General features: G+C 45.3%; 1 long non-coding RNA gene across 1 annotated transcript; it reads right to left on the bottom strand.

Moving 5' to 3' along the window:
- Positions 1–688: 688 nt before the first annotated feature.
- Positions 689–14,842, bottom strand: LOC142577870 (uncharacterized). The gene is made up of 3 exons (XR_012827086.1): positions 14,708–14,842; positions 6,795–6,906; positions 689–1,050 (listed from the first exon to the last, which is right to left on the bottom strand). It is a non-coding gene; the product is annotated as an uncharacterized LOC142577870 (long non-coding RNA).
- Between the last annotated feature and the right edge of the window lie 212 nt (positions 14,843–15,054).

A 15,054-nucleotide genomic window follows, 5' to 3' on the forward strand; every position in this document is an offset into this window, starting at 1 on the left:
AAAAGGATGGAACACTGCGGTTTTGCATCGAGTATCGTCGTCTAAGTCACCAAGAAGGACGCGTACCCACTCCCACGGATACGCAACACACTCAACTGTCTCTGCAATGCGAACCATTTTTCGTTCAAGTGGCTTATGTGTTTCTTTGCTGTCCTTCATTAACGTGGTTATCGAGGGGAATGTTTGTCCCTAGTGCCAGAAATCATGTTTCGTTAATTATTTGCGCGAGTCCTCGTAGCATTCATATTTGTTTCAACATAGATCGATTCCCTTCGCATGCTGAAGTGCTTCGTGGCGCTGGAATATAACTTAGTTTATATTTTGTACTAACTATTCTTGTACAGCGTCCTGATTACCAAACGAAAGCATGTACTCCACTAAATTGGACAGCTCCGTCTTAGTGATACAGCCTGCTTCTATGCCAGGCTCAATGTAATTTTATGTCAAATAATCACAAGAGGCACGCATATTACCTTAGAGCTTGCTAGGCTTGACCTATTGATATTTTTCTAGGCTCACAGTTATGATAATGCATCAACAGTTTGCGAAACTGGTTTCTTGCAGAGAGGTGACCTTGCTGATACGTGGAAAGAAACTCAAATGAAGCGTGAGTACCACTCCTGCTCTTGTAAGGCACATAATTTACCTCAGACAGTTATTTGCGCATCACGCTGTCACCCTTGTTTTACAAACACGAAGCCAAGCAAAAAAACAAAACAGAGGGAATTGAACGCTCTCTGAACTCTTGACCTTGAAAGTTAGGCCCTGAAGTCCAATGAGCACGTGGCCTGTTCACAAAATTGCTGTTTCGCGGCGCAGCTGGGGATGGCATCCATCGGGTGGCCCGGTTCCTTTTTTGAGGGATTTGCCGGTCACCGTCACATGTGCGTTGTCGCACCATACCGAGCCGTTCGCGGCATCTTTCCATCAGCACCGCTGAACAAAGGGCAGCAGCCGAAGGTGTCTCAGCCGTGGGGGCACCAAAAAATGCTTGCTCCCCTTACTTCGCCCCACCTCATCCACCCTTGCTCGGGGCACCACCGTCATCATCTGCAGAAGAATCAAGCCAGAATTTATATTCAAATATCAGAGCACACATATCAATCTACAGCACGTTTGCTCGAGCAAATGCAAAAAACATTCAATTTGACATCATTCGTACCTTGCATAAGTAAGAAACATTTAGCAGTAGTGTAAACATGTGTTAGACATCTCACAAATAAACTAACTACGGATATCATTTAACAGCGACAGTCGCTATGAGCGTATATCGAAGTTACTGGATTTAAAAGACAGACTTGCAACCACTACAATGTCACGATGCTGACAAACACAGCGGTGTGGACATAAAACAATATTGCACCTATTTCTCTCCTGCACTAAAATATGTAACCGCGAAAGCTACAGCTGGTGAGAGCTACAGACACACTGAAGTTATATTCCCAAACAGGGAATTGGGAACGTTGACGATGGTTAGCTGGCACTTAATGGAGTCGAAACAAAGTGAAAGAAATGGTAAAAGGCAAGGAAATGCAAGAAATAGTGCTGGCCTGTTATTAAGGTATTAAAATGAGTGTGTTTTGGAAGAGGCGTTTACAGTGGCACAATTGACAATGTAATTCAAGATGAGAGGATGGCGATCCATTTAATGAATTCCTTTGTTCTCGGAGGGGAATGTTAACACATCGACCTGTTTGGCCAATATGCATATGACCGCAGAAAAGGGGAATTTCGGACACCACTCTCGAAACACCAACAAAAAAAATGATTCACATTCTTCAGGCTGCATTTACCATTACGCAATGATGTGCCCTGTGCCTTTCTTTGCCCGCTACAAGAAATGTGGCTAAGCCTGTGTGGTGCAGGAAGTACCACCCGCACGAACCCATTATACAGGCGTCTGATATATACAGTTTTCTGTGCCAAATAACGAAGGTAAATTTAAAATAGAAGGTAAAGAATGGAGTAGCCTAGTAGCTACGACCATGCTGCCTTCACAGCTTCCAGCATTGACGTAGACCTTTATTATTTGTTGCCGCAGGCCATATTGGTAAACAACGTTGAAATGTGTACTGTAGAATGTAACTGCAAATTTTGCTATAAGAATTAATGTGGTATTTTCGTTGAGTCCTTTATAGAAATTTCTAAATTAAATCTAGCTTCGTGATTCGGCTCGGAAAACTGTATATGCAGAAATGAAGTGTCTGTATAGGTTCGTGCGTGGCGTCAATATGAAGGCGTGTGTGTTAGTCTTCAGATATGTGGACAATTACTTGATTTTACAGCGGAGCTGTTAGCCTATAGTTGGTCGTAATTTTTCGTGTTCCCGTCCGTCACAAAAAATTTTGGCCAATCCCGGCGGCAGTGCAGAGCCAGGAGCAGTGGCTCGTACCCTCGTAAGGCGCATGCTTCAAACATTCGGCAGAGTGAAGCGAACAGTCCATACATTCTTTTGAATCATGCATACAACGTTGAGAACAGCATACATTTCCGTAAAGAGCAAGCACAAAACAATAATCCGAACCACATAATGGATATTAAGGCGCTCCTCATAACAATGCGAATCATGTAGCGCTCCCCGCATACGTTTCGCGGTAGAGATTACTGTTCCGCAAGCTGCCGCACCGATGGCAGCTTGCGACGTGGCGAGTGACGTCCCTAGCTTTTCGTATATGAAGAAAAATGCCTAGCAACTCATTTAAGTTTTGTTGCAGCGCACCTATGAGTGGTGGCGTGCAGTAAAAAAATTATAATTACTCCAAATATTCTAAAGCAATAAAGCATTGCATACCTCCCTCAGCGATCGTAGTGGTGGTGCTATTCAACAGCTTCGCGGGTCATCTATATTCACAGTGCCTGAATGGGGAGTCATTCTTTTTCTTATTTACAAATTATGCACGTCATTTGTACATAGTGAAGGCATTCCTGATGGAATTGAAAATTAAAAGATGGGTCTAGAATTTACATCCGAACTGCCATGTAGAAATAGATTGCGGTTCCTTGATGTGTGCATACATTTTGTTGCTGATCACGTTTGCTGGCAGAATCAGCTGCGATCTGCAAAAGCGGTTTTAGGTTTCGCGACAGAACATTCAAAAATTGTAAAGCGCGCGATTGCCTTTTGGTGCCTACGCGCGGCCTTGGAGAAAGTTGCGTGCACAAGCTCGGGTTATCCTATGCACCTCATCAACTCAGTTTTTGAAAAGTTCATGCTAATTGTAAAGATAGAAACATGCGGGCGTCGTCCTTTTGTACATCGTGATGAAAACGGGAATTTGTCAGTTACTCCCTGTGTGCATAAAAGGCCGCATGACATAAAAAATGCGGGAAAGCAGCATGGCAAGCAAGTGATATTTTCTGCACCCGAAAGGCTCAGTTGCATTTGTTAATTTGTGCACAGATGGGCACATGGCACCTCACTCGGTGTTGGGCAATGCAACCTGAATCATGCATATCATTTTGTTGATGGGGTTTTAAGAGTGGTGTACAAAATTCCCCTTTCCTGTGGTCATATGTACATTGGCCAAACAGGCCGATGTGTTAACTTATGCCTCAGAGAACAAAGAATGTTCACGAAATGCCGCATCATCCTCTCATCTTGACTTGCGTTGTCAGTCGTACAATTATAAACCACTCTTCGAAAACACGGCCATTTTGTTCTGTACCCTGACCAAACCATACGATAAATTTTGGAAGTCTATTATATCACCAAGAACGCCGCACTTTGTGTAAGACAACCGTTGTTATTACTGCAAGCCAAATAATTAAATTTGATTAACTCATGTTGAACAGGTGCCTTGGAGCCATGTTTGTTTTACCTCGTCTTCAAATGTGCCATGCGTTCATTTTCTATATGTGCACATGTTTCCATACATCCAGTAAAGATCCGTATTGTGTGAGCGCGTGTGCTGTGTGTTCCTTTTCTTCGTTCAGCGCCTTTCTTGTGCTTCAAGTTTTGCAGTAATGTTTGCCGTTGGTTCTTTTTTTTTCGACGCTGATGTGCCATGTAGCCACTAATGACCAATTGAGCTTCGTCAGCTAACTCTCAAGTGCCGCAACCCTCTCGTTCCAGTCGTCGCAAAGCGTCCTCCACTTTGTCAAGCGCCAAATCATCACGTGAACATTGCTGCCCCCATACCGGGAAGTCGTCGCTCAAAGTCGTCACTCGCGTTGAATTCGGCTTGCAGACGACGAATGAGCGCGACAGCCATCGCCCCGCTTGTAGCGCTGTCGCTGTCGCGTGCAAGATCACATGTAAGGGGTTTATACTTGTATATACTATACGTACGTGCATACTTGTACATACTACATGTACGAGCCGATTGCGAAGAGCCGGCCTTCCCAAGAAGCAAGAAATGCTGGTGCAAGCACTGCTTTCCACGCGAACGAAGGCGGTGTTAGCATCTCCTTGTGTTGGAAATGTTCTTTGGCGAGTATGTTTTTTGCTAAGCTGCATTCAGCGATCCAGTGAGTACGTTTCCAGGCAAACAACTGTAGTGTTATGTTCCTGCATGCCTCCTCGTAGAACGTAAGCTGTGATGCGATCTTCAGCATTTGTGCGCTGCCCCAAAGCCGTCGGCAATGTACACAGACGGTTTAAACGCGGGAAAAGTTTACCGCCTGTTGTAGCACGTGTAGTACAGAACCTTCATCGGCGCGCCATCTGCGCGCTACTCGTAACCGGCGAATTCCGTCGGCTACGTGAGATGGTCGGTTTCTTATGTGTGCGAGAGAAGGCAGAGCGCAGCGTCTTGGCATGAGCAGGCTTTCCAACATGTGCAAACTTTACGCTTGCACTGCGTTATGGTAGCTGCATGCAGGCTGTTTCACAACACACGTGCGAATAGAAAATTCGCGGCGCTTGGCAATGAAACCTGCGTCAAGGGGGGGGGGGGGGGGGAGGGATAAACATGCACCTTCCGTTCAACGTGCTAAATATTTTTTTTAGGAGAACTAAAAGCACACATTATTGATAAACTCCGGTAGTAATCGTCACGGAAGTGGTCAGAGCACAACAATTGCTCTTGAGCGCTTGAAGTTGTTTCGCTTCACAGCACCCTTCCACTTAGCTGAAAGCTTCTTGTCTTGCCGGAACTAATGGAACATCGGAACATCGTCGCGGCCGCTGGTGTTTGTGCAAGCGTAGGCTGCGCAGAACGCCGGCATGATCGGCCTACAAGTTCAATTGATGCTGCGCACGTCAACTACGACTCCTACATGCGCACAAATAAAGGAATGCAGGGTCGAGCGAAGCAGATTAGGACGGCACGCACGCAGAAATAAGCCCAGTCGGGCACGGTCGCGGAGACTGCGAAGGAGCGGAACACCAGTGTTGACGTCACTAAGCCGCGGTTTCAGGTCTCCGCTCGCATCGTCAGCGTCAGCAGCAGCGCGCGGCGCTCGACGGGGGGCGGAGCTACAGCGCAATTTTAACCGACGATTGCGTCGCTCCTAAGTGAAAAATCCTCCCCAAAATTTTACCTTCATGGTTAATAAGGTTCCTGCATCCGTATATGAGCGTCTTATTGAATTCTACAGACTCTTCAGTTTCCCTTTAAAGCAGTGTTTCTCATCTTGAAGTTGCTGACAGTTTTGTATTCGTTGTGTACGAGTATACCTCGTACATTAACCGGCTTCAATTGCTCAGTCGCAAGTTGAGCCCTGATGCGGCAATTTCCATAAAGTAATTAGTAATAATTTCTTGATTATTGACATGTGTGATTATAGAATTTGACTAGCAGGCGCGAGTAGCATGTTTTTCAAAAAGAAACTTGTCTATCGTTTATGCATTTCGGAATTATTGGATTCTGCTCAACATTTACTTATACAACTAGTTATCTTTCTCACTTTTTAAAGAGGTAACAGATTATGAACGGGCGGCAAACGACCTAACTACACTAATTTATTCTTGGTATTTGGTATAACTATTTTAATAATCATGAACCGTTTTATTTTCAAACTTTTACGCTGTCTCTAAGACACTGGTGCGCGTAAAGCGCTCCCATGAAATACGTTTTGATGCGGAATATATATGCACCACAAACATCCATTTTCACTAGGAGGGCTTGAAAGCTCCATTTACGTTATTTTTAAATAGATACCAAGTTAGCGCTGATTGTGTGTTACATCAACGAAATTCCTGTAAAAAGCTGACCTCCGAAGTTCACTGGCCTACCTATAGTTCTTCTAATGATAACGTCACTGATGAATGGCCAAAATACGCGCTGCCTCAGCTAACATGAGCCAAACTATTTATAGAAAAGAAAGAAAGACGTCTTACGATGAACAAGAATGGGACCAACGCTGTTTGCTTATCAGTAGCCACAGCTTTCAATATCACGCAGAAAATGAAGCCAGCTGGAAACTATTGAATATCAATTTTTCAAATCCAAGCACAAGTTAGCATCGAAGTTCTACAATTACACCATTAAATATTTGGTAGCCCAAAACTTTTCGACAAATAAGCCTATTAAATCTAAGTCAGAAAATATACCTCGTTTCGAACAACACCGTTAGCCCCAGTCAACTTTTTTTAGCTTACCGCTTGTGAACATAATCTGCAGAGAAATAGGAGTATGCAGCTAGTTTGTTTTCATGTCGACATTTTTGATAGATTCATTGAATGTTTCAACTTCATTCGTGATCGAGGCAGAGTGCTTAGCTCCGTCTGAACAGAACTGTTCAATCAGAATAATGAAGATTTGCAAGTTAAGACATCTTAGCCAGTCTGTTTCCGCTACTGTTTTCAGTGTAGATTTTCCACATGCGCATTCATAAATTCTGACAGTGCTTACCTTTGCCGACGAATTTGAGCGACTCCGATGTGATTCAAAAGCGCGATTTGCCCTTGGGACCTTCACCGACAAACTCGTGGCCCAACCTCGTATCGCACTGGCCGCAGTACACCTGCGCATTTTAAGCCAATGTGCTGCTGTAACTGGTGATACGCATTCAATAATTGCTGATAAGAGAAAGGAAACTACAGTATGCCGCAGGAATGGGATAACAACGCAGCAGGAACTGCACTGCTTCCCAGTGAACTCGTGCTAAGATTTGAAATGTTCAGTTGGAATCTAGCAACAGCGTGAGAAAGACTTAAGCGGCAGAGAGTTGCGTATAATAATAATAATAATAATAATAATAATAATAATACTTTTATTGCCAATAATCAAATCAGTACATTCATACAGGCCTGCCAAAGCCTTTGAAGGCTTGAGCGGCAGTGCCTGGCAGGCAGCAAAACCATACACGGTACATTGATATGCCAGTTATAAGCAGCGAACTCAAGTATAGAACACCAAAAAAGGTAATTAGAATTTATAGTGTCTATGAAAAGAAATTTCATTGAGCATAATGAAACACAGAAGTACAGCAATGTGGTTGAACAAAAATTACCGTGAGATGATGCATAACCATATACCAGACGGACCATCATGGTGCAAAGGAATGGCACAACCACATGCATAAAACACAAGCAGTAACGGTAAATAAATGGAACAAGTACGTCTTTACGAACAGACACGCCTTAGTAGTCTCTTTAACTTATATTTTGTTTTTGCACAAAATGTGCTGTGCGGTAATTTATTGAAGTAGGTCGGCACATAATAGGCCCGAGCTCTAGTGCCGTACCTTGTGGAACAACGTGGCCTCCAATAGGGGTCCCTGGGCCTTAAGCATCGGGAAGCTGTGTATGGAACTAGGAATTGACTGCACCAGAAGTGTTTCAAAACAACCGTTTGCATTAAAAGATCATTGAAATTCGGCATCAAAAGTACTTTGAAACGGTCTGTGTCAGCATTCAGGTTCAGATCATAAGATATGTTTTTTAAGAGGGAGTGCAGTATCGCATTTATTCTGTTGTGCCAGCGGACAGCACAGTGCCCGTAAATTGTTATTCCATACCGGAGTAGACTGTAGCCTAAAGCATGTGTTATAGTTTTCCTTACTGATAAGGGCATGTAGTATCTTATATTGTACAGTAAACAGGATACGGCGCGAAGCTTTTTACAAACGTAAGCAAGGTGACTGTTCCAAGAAAGGTCGCTATCAAGATATAAACCAAGATATTTTACAACAGGTGAGTACTTTAAAGGTCTACAAGAACAAGCTGAACAATCTGAAGAATGCAAAACAAGAGGATAGTCAAGGGCTACCCTCCTTAAAGGATTATGGAAGCAGATTAATTGCGTCTTAGATACATTTATAGTAATTAGGTTGTTTTGAAACCAATCCATAGCTTTTGTGGCAGCAGACTGTAAAGAAGCAATTGCATCATAGTAGCTGTGGGCGGTAGTTACGATCATCGTATCATCGGCGTGTTGATAAAGAGAAACGGGTATCACGCTAGAGAGGTCATTTACAAAAATATTAAATAATAATGGGCTGAGTATAGATCCCTGCGGAACTCCAGCATTAATAATAGAGAATGCACTATGAACTTCCCCAACTGAGACGACCTGACGCCTACCCCGAAGGAAATTTGCTAACAACGACCAGAAAGCACCCCGAAATCCTAACAAGAAAAGCTTATTTAACAGCATGCACGACCGTATATGCGTGACCCTAAAATAATGCAGCAAGTTGGTGCGGTAAATGATTACCTAAGTCGGGGATAGCTTGCTTGTGTGGCCTTGCATCCCATCTGCACGCTATCCCGTGATACACAACGAACAATATAAGTATATCAGAATTCACATACATCCGCAATGTTGCTGCCAACCCAATTCAAAACCCATCTCACACAATATCCCAATCAACATGTCCTACTCTCTCTATTCAACATCGCGCTCAACCCCGATCTATACCCGATTTAAATCCCAAATTATATCCTGGTGCAATGTCTTTTCCAATTTCGCTAACCACAATGCCTACACCGGTGACGCCACTAAACATTGCAAAGTTCTACTCAACCTCACCATTAACTTAACTGGAACTATTGATGCGCTCACAGCAGAGCAGTGTTCCTATGTTTCAACCACTTTTTAATTGTCTCAGGTGAACGATAAACGACCGCACACACTGCAGGCCGCTCCGAATGGGCCCTCAATAAAATATTTGGTGAAGTACTAATCGGCAGCAGTGGTCCAAGGCATTTCAAGAGAATACTGGTGACAAGTTTCGCATCTCCAGCATAACCATTTTTCCTTTTCGTTTGATGTCATTCCAACTTTATGTTGTTGGCGCACCGCTTTCATCTGTTCCAGTCACCGTTGATGTGCTTCAATGTTTCTGGCGCCAAAGCAGTCACGTGCCGCCTCAGCCCAGCGCCGGTTTTTTTTATTTGCCTCCCTAAGCGAGAACGCGCTTAGATCGGCTTTCTAATGTGTTTTCTACAAAAACATTTGAGGTGAATGTGAGCACGTAAATCACGAACGTGGTTGGGATGATATTTGATGAGCACGGGTGATGTAATCCATGGAGACTTCATACCGCGTGCTCCGATAAGATATTTCTGGCATGGTATAGCATCTGGGGTATGTACTCACATTGTTGTTGTGTGACTACATGTGACTCCACTCTTAGAGTCACATGTAGAGTCACCCTAATTACCATGGTAAACGAGCTCTTCCAAGTTGGTGTTCTTGGTAAAGTAAACTTGGGTAAAATTGGCTGTTTCGGCCGGAGTGCGATGCACTGTTATTGATAGTATGGTAGAGTTAAAAAACGCGTTATCTCACAAATATAGGGTGTTGCAGGCGTCACACATCGATGGCGCATGAGGTAAGACCGATTGAAAACCGCCGGTGTTTGGGAATGCCCAACGAAACAATTAGATAAGATTAGGTTTGCTTATTTGACGCGAAAGAATCACACGGCTCGTTGAGTGATTAAGCCGGCGGAGTCAGTAGCAGCGAAATTTCACCTAATTTCCCATTGGCTGCGGCACCACGTTAATAGCGCGCTTCGACGGAGCAGCGCACGCGCGTTGGAACACCGGTATCGTTAGCGCGTCAGGGGTTGCGTGAGCGGGGAGGGCCGCGCCGCGACGACACGTCACCAGCGCGGCTCGACGGAACAGATGCGACGAGGCGACGCCGAGGGGCAAGACGTGTTGTCGTTGGCGAGACAGTTGCGCGACGCGCTTTCTCGGTCTCTCGTCGCGGATGTCATCGTTGGTATGCGTGGCACCGCAGGCTGCTACCGCTTGCTGGCTCGTGCAGCACGTACCGTTGTACTATATTGCTCGCAGCCCAAAACTCAAAGTACCGCTCAAAGACATTCAATTTGGCATTAATGCTTTCGTAATCACAACTCGTAAGAAGTTTACGGGTCCCCGAATTTTACAGCAAAGCTGTATATGCCTAGGCGAAACAGTCGTGGTCCGACCACAGAAACGCTGATGCGTCGGCATGAGCCGTTGTTTAGGCAGGTATGAGCCATTGTTTATTGAGGTATCAGCCATTGCATTGTCTTACGTGAGATACGGAAAAGTTTTTCATCGAGTAGGCATGGAAGTCATTGCAGAGAAGGGACACAGAGGGGGATGGGGTCAAGACAATGTCATGATCACATAATTAAAGAAATACTTTTACAGCGAAGCTGTATATGCCCAGGCGTAGCGCTCGTGGTCCAACCACGGAAACTCTCCGGCGGAAGGGGCAGCGCGCTATTGGTTATGCTGACAGTGACGCCGTTTCTCTCTCGCAGCAGAGCACGCACACAGCAGTCTCGCTCCGACTTCGCAATAGGTTCAAAAATGTGTCCCTGTCTTTAATTGAATGAAATACGCAGCCCCGGTGTGTCACTCGGTAACTAAAGTGCACAACCGAGTCATTAAGACAATTAATAACGCATTATGCAACACAAATGCGTCACATAATTCAGAAACACTTTGATGAACCCACTGGATTAACACAATAAACCGGGTATTGCACCCCTCCATGATGGTGATTATGCAAAACAAAACGTGCGGCATTTCCAATAAACAATGATAAATTCAAGCGAAACGTGTGCGTAACCTCATCAAGAAATGCAAAGACGTAACCCATGAGTGAGACGGCGTTTAAAAAACCCTCGGAATTAACCCAGCGATAAACATCGGGGTCGCACATTTCAGCTTCAGTGGTCTACCTTCTTTACGGGGTGCATGGGCGGTTTTTTTTTGTTAATTACTGGTCGTTTCAGTGGGTGGACACGTCAAATGATGAGGAATGGCAGTCTGTGTGCGCAGCGCTAATCCCGGCGGCAAGCATCAAGAACGCTGCCCCAGAAATCTGGCGGCACAGTTGAAACAAGTGAGCGGAGCCTGACGGCGTGACTTTGGTAACCAGACGCCACTGCGTCTACCTCGCCTGCCTGAAGACGACGTAACCTTCCGCACATATGGGCTGCACATGTACCGTAGATATTCACGGACACGGTGTCGGCAGGTCGGCAACGGCATAGTTGCTATCGCAATAGAAAATAACATTGATGATTTGGCGGCAAATGAAAGAGAAATTCGTTAGCATTACGTCGCACCTCTTGGAGGTCCCTGATCAATGATTTATACCGCATTCAACACATTGCAAATTGTTGTTCAGGAGCTGACTCGACACATGTCTCCCTCTTCGAAGAGCGTCGTGCAACTCACGGTGGTCCGGAGGATCAACGTCAGGTGCCAGTATGCGAGAGGGAAGGGCAGAGACCCAATTAGGCCGTTGGTTCTGCCAGTTCCCGCAGCGCCTGCAAAAAAATCACTGCCACCTACGAGCTGTGCCGATTCTGGTCTATATACGTGGATTGGTTGTGAGTTTACTTTCTTTATTGATGTGAGCAGTGACCTTTGATGCCACTGCCGAGAAAAGCACTCCTCATAGGTGAGCCGATCACGAAGATAGTGCAACGCCGGGTCGACCGGCGGCGGAGGTGAAGCAGGCGTTAAACACTCCCCATACGTGGGCCGATCCGGAAGCTAGTGCAATGCCGGGCCGACCCGCGGCGGAGGTGCAGTTCATCATTAAGGGGCCCACATACACTGCTCCGCTGGTCATCCTTCTTCACTGTGTGAAAGGGCACCGAGTTTTTTCCGTCACACCTACGATAATAAATTCACTGTCCACGCCACTCAGAATAAATCCTTGAAAGTACCATTTGTCATGGCGCTCTTTGAGCATAACTGGCCCTTGCGCCATTAAAAACCGCATATAATCATCATCATTATCATCATCATCATCATCATCCGTTGCTTCTTATTCCCCCGCAATTTTGAGCGATGCTCAAGTGTCAGCGGCGCGTTATAAAGCCTACATGCCGTCCACCAGCTTTCCTCTTCTATGTCAAACAATGACTCTGCCGTCCTGTTCTCCGTATTGATGCGCTTACCTATAGCAACCAGGGCTGGAGAGAGCGGCGAGAGAGGATTAATACTGTGTAGAGTGCTCAGGTGTTGCTTTTTTACCTCAGGGAAGATACGCCGTCGTAAGAGAGTGCGTGGTGACTAAAATAGGCTATCTGCTTCGGGAACTTCAGATACTTAGATTTAAACCGTGAACAAAATGGGAAGAAAAGCAGACGTTTGCCAGGTCATGCGGGTCTGCATCAACACAGCATCACTAGTAATGCAGCGTCCCATAGAAAAAATAATCACTTGTTTTGGTGCTATGAGATGCGGCGATATCGAAGCGCCGGAGGGAAGACTGAAAGCAAAGTACTTTTTATTTTACTTGAGTAGAGAGAATACCTCCCTCTCCGACCGCAGTTACCCACAGCGGCGACCTTCAGCATTGCAAGTGACGTGATCCGTGACGGGATATGACAATCTTCGCTTTACACGAAGGTTGTCGACCTCCTCTGTTTTCCGCCACGTTGCGTATTCATAGCGAGGGTGTTGAATCTGTCAGCCTTGATGTCATTAGGGGACATACGAGGTTTATTTAGGCACGTGCTTGCTTTCCTAGCTTCACATCTTACATGACGCCATCGGGCAAAAAAGAAGGATGTTCTACATCTGCCCACCATGGATCTGAAAGGAGCTGGCTCACACTCTCAAGGCTGGAAGATCCAGTACACATAAATACCGAAGTTAGTGGACGGACTGATGACCGTCGCAGTAGCATAAATGGCAGAATATCGCACGCGTTATGCGAAAGTTGTGGGTTCGGTGGCTACGAGCGACAAGTTGTCTATTACGCCAATTTCATTTTCCTTTTTGTAAACCTAAAGTTTAATCACAGCAATTAACCCTAAGCTTTACCTTGCGTCCTTTCCTCGTGGCTTTCCTTATAAGGTCGTTATTACCCAAAATCGCGTCCTTCTGCTTCCCTTCTTTTCATATGGTGAATGTTGCACTGACACCAGTGGCTCTAACTTCTGGTTGGATAGACACGTCATTTCTCGGGTAACATTCATATTGTTCAAAATATGTCGCACCATAGTAAGCTCACACAAACAAAAACGTGATTTAAGGTTTATCAACAGCAAAAGAATTTCTACTTTTCAATATCATGTTTTGGAAAGAACTGTTAACTGCCTTGGCTGTGCTGCGCAACGTTTGCACAACAGACCTTTTCAATGAGGACGCTCTGGGTGTCGCCATAATTTCCTCTTGGCTGTGGTAATTGCGCATGAACACCCGCGGAAAATCATTGAAGACGTTGCCGCACGTGTTTTTGAACTCCGCGCGCCACAGTCTAGAGAGGAGGTTCGTTGCAAACACGGTACTAACACCGTCCGAAAGAGAGGTCCGTAAACGCCACCGTGAACCAAGACTTTAGATATGGCTCTATAAGAGGCGCGCAGTGAGTGGAAGCAATCAGTCAGGTTACTAGGAGAGCTGAACTGACAGGGGACGTTTTCCTTCGTCGTCTGCTCACATGTTGAACATTGAAAACGAATAACTTCTGTTCCCGCGCGCCAATTTTTTAAATATTTTATTGATCAGAGCATAATATAAAAAAATGCATTCCAGTGGTTCAAAAGTTGGGCGGAATGATGTTGCAGGGCCCATTTAAGACATTATATCGAGGGGCTGCTCATTCGCCGACTTTCTGCACGGCAAGATTGTGAGGCTAATTATTCAGAACATGAGATATATGTGTGAACACAAAAAGAACAGTCGTCTGAAGTGTTTCAATGCTTCCAACGTCACATTGTAATTACCTATAAGCATGTTCAATGCGGCACGTGTGATCACATCTGCTTTGCACTGTGGTTGGTAGACTCTGTAGTGCTCGCCTTACCAGATTCTAAACCTCTAAGAAGGATGACAGAGTCGTGCAAATGATTGCCTCGGTGCCTTCGAACTTAATAAACTGCATCTACTAATTCTTCACTTCGACGAAAGGATCATAGCTTAGAGCATCTGGCTCTCAAACGGAAAAGTACGGAGCTCACAGTCGGGTGAGAGGCAAGTTTGGCGTGCTTTTCTTATATTGGGGTTTTGTATAGGACGGAGGCGCCGCGAGCCCCCAATCTGGGGACCAGTATGGCTTCTTGCTTTGGTGTCCACGTTGCCCCTTTGGCGTCCTGGAGGCACTACCAGTGCATAGTAAATAATCATACGTTGCATACACTTCGCAGTTGCGCAAGTTCTCACTCCTCTTCACCCATATACACAGTGTACGATCCACTGTATTATATTAGTGCATCTTGGTGAAGCCATTTTAAAACACAGGTAAAGTCGTTGTCTTATTTCCTAATATATGCACTCTTTCATTATTAGGTCTCTTTTCAGAACGGTTCTACGTGCCAGTTTCAGCGTCTCAAAAAATCGTAAGTTTCAACTCACCCTCAGCGCTTTTGGCTTATTCGGTTCGGGCACTTTCTTGACGCTGTTCTTGTGTATGGTATTGCTGAATGATGGCCAGGGCGACTTGTGGGCGAACTTCGAGCCACTCGCGAACAGCTTGTTCCCGCAGCTGGCGCACACGTAGATGCCTGCACGATTCATTGCCCCCTGTCTCATGCTCGAACCAGACAGCAGCTGCTTCAGCTTTACGAGTGAAGTGCGATTGAAGTGCGTACAAGGGCAATTCAAGTTCATAGTAGCTGGATGAAATTTGAAAGCGACAACGTAGGCATGAAGCTCATGCTGATACATCGATCGAGCCACGGAGAAATTTGTGCAGGGTGCCG

The sequence above is a fragment of the Dermacentor variabilis genome, chromosome 4 (assembly GCF_050947875.1).
Source record: "Dermacentor variabilis isolate Ectoservices chromosome 4, ASM5094787v1, whole genome shotgun sequence".
NCBI classification, from domain to species: Eukaryota; Metazoa; Arthropoda; class Arachnida; order Ixodida; family Ixodidae; genus Dermacentor; species Dermacentor variabilis.